Below are 2,557 nucleotides of genomic sequence, written 5' to 3' on the forward strand. Positions count from 1 at the left end.
TCACACACGCACAAGGACGGGAACGACACAATTACATGAACTGGCTTGGCTGTGGCGCTCGGCGGGCGCGTGGCGCGACGGTCCTGTAACAAAATATCTCGATACGCGAAGTCAGACGGGGCGCCGGGATATACGGAATCTTTATCGGCTATAGCCGAGTCACAATACGAGAACGACAAGTATGAACGCATGTTCCTCGCGGCCCGTCTGACATAAGTATAAATCGGCGGCTTTACATAGGTGCGTTCGTCTCACCGAAAACTCCTCGTAACGGGAACGGTAGCTCGTCTCAACCTCGGCTGGATCTCGGCAATTTATTCGTTCGAAACGGTCGGAATCTCTATCTCATCCTGCGTCCTTCACATGCGACAACCACAGCACAAGTGCCGAGTGCTGCTGCTTCCGTGATCTCGGTGGGCCGGTGGGCCCACGTGGTATCTTCTTCCGCGCCCCTAATTGGCGGGCGTGCGAGCTCGCGACCTCCGCGAATCGCGCGAGGTGCGTAGCGCCGCGGGTCCTGCGTCCCGGCGCGCGGCATTCAAATTAGCGGCGGTGTCCTTCTCGTCGGCGGTACCACCAGGTGCGCTCCCGGGTTGGCACGCTCAGGCAGCTCACCCTCAGGAACAGATTCTATTGAGGGGCCGTCCCTGGCTGCCGGTCTTATCCTCCGGGGCGCCCTGTCGCGTTGCCGACTACGGGGTCTCTCGCCCGATCTGGGGGCGTAGAATGGCCATCCCATTCGTCCTCGCCTTAGCTGACTCGCACCGGAACCTGGAATGAAGCTCGGCAGCTTAATTGCTCTCAATTGGTGTAAAGGAACGCGGACTCAAATACGACCTGTATATGTTGCTTCTCCGTCCTTGTGGTTCTCTTCTTGTGGCTGCTGCGACGTCGCAGCTGAGACGGGTGAAATCTTACAAAGTCTCCGGGAGCCGCCGATACGCTAGATTAAATAATCGAGATCGCTACGGACTAAAAAGTGGTTACGAACGGTACTCGGTATTCGGGCGCGGGAGCCACGCAAACGTAGTCCCGCGGCCCGCGCCACGCGTCCGCCTCCGAAAATCGGAAGGACACAGGACTCGAAGCCACCGCCCGCGGTCGGGTCCGTAGATCCCTTGTAACGGACGGTCCAAAAAGGGACGTCCCGTTGGAACCGGAATCTTTTCAGATCCCGCTTCCAGTTTGTGCCGAAAACGTCACCGCAACACCGGCGGACGAGCCACAACGAGCAGCCGAACAGACGTTCGACGATATATCATCGGACGACACACGAAACGGATTAAGTGGCAACATTGAGCGTCGAGACAGTGCCGACAACATCGAGAAGTTGGGTGATACCCGATTGACCACGTCCCGATTGACCACCAGCCACTCACAGCGCTTGAACAGTGGAAAATCTCTAGGCACCGGCCGCTGTGAGTGGCTGTGGTCAATCGGGACGTGGTCAAACGGGACGCTCCCGAGAAGTTGGTGAAGGAAATTGAGACTGGCGCTGGAGCGCCTATGATAGCGCCTGTTGTGGCGCAACCCGTCGTGCACGCAACGAACACTGAAGAGTTGGTGCGACAGACGGAAGCAATAATTAAGACTCTCAAGTAATAATGATATTTAAGGAGACAGCGAGGCAAATTGCCACATTTTTGTTCTGTTTTGTGGGGGCATATATATTAGCCTCATTATTCGATGTGATAATATATATTTTGAGAAAGTCGCTTGACGAATAGCGCAAATGTATTACGGGTCATAATTACGTGATATTCAAATTTATATGTTTACGTGTTACGCAAGATATTGCAAAGATTTTAATTATGTTTTCTTTTCTGAATGTATTTTCTATTTAGACTCAAGAAAAATGTGATGTATTTGAGTTTTATTATATTTTTTGTAAGTCCACTGAGTGATATGCATGAAAAATGAATGAGCGCGATATTTTATATTGTATACTTTCGATTCTAGTCGAAACATGTTTAAAACACGCGAAAAGCGAATAAAAATGCGTTATGATAAAGATTAATCACAATTTATAAAAGATATACTTACCTGCGACGATAATTACCACAATTCCGCAGCGAGCCACTTACAGGGACCTAAAACATAGAGAAAAAGCGTTTAAAATCAGTTTGAGTCACAATTTCACGAGTTAAATACTCATCTTATAAGTTTTGCTAAAATAGAGCCGAAGGGTCACCTGAAAATAAGAAATTAATATTAGTTAGTCACAAATAGTGCATTATAAGATGATACAAGTTTTATTCAATTCGTTTTACCACTTTTATTACAGTGAGAGATACATTGTTTAAGCATTCGATAAGCTTCTACCACATTTCACGCGAAGACAGATAATCAGTATCAATTTCAGTGGCTTCTACCACAATTTGTCACAATATAATTCATTGACATTAATTTTAGTTTATTTAACAAGAAAGTGCCACATTTCGTCACAATTCCGCGTGTTAATATATATTGTAAAAGTTTCTCTCACAATCCGCCACAATTCATCACCCAGGAGGTCGTGACGGCGCTCCGGGAATAATACACGGTCTCTCGGAGGATA

The sequence above is a fragment of the Wasmannia auropunctata genome, unplaced genomic scaffold, assembly GCF_000956235.1.
Source record: "Wasmannia auropunctata unplaced genomic scaffold, wasmannia.A_1.0 LD336095.1, whole genome shotgun sequence".
NCBI classification, from domain to species: Eukaryota; Metazoa; Arthropoda; class Insecta; order Hymenoptera; family Formicidae; genus Wasmannia; species Wasmannia auropunctata.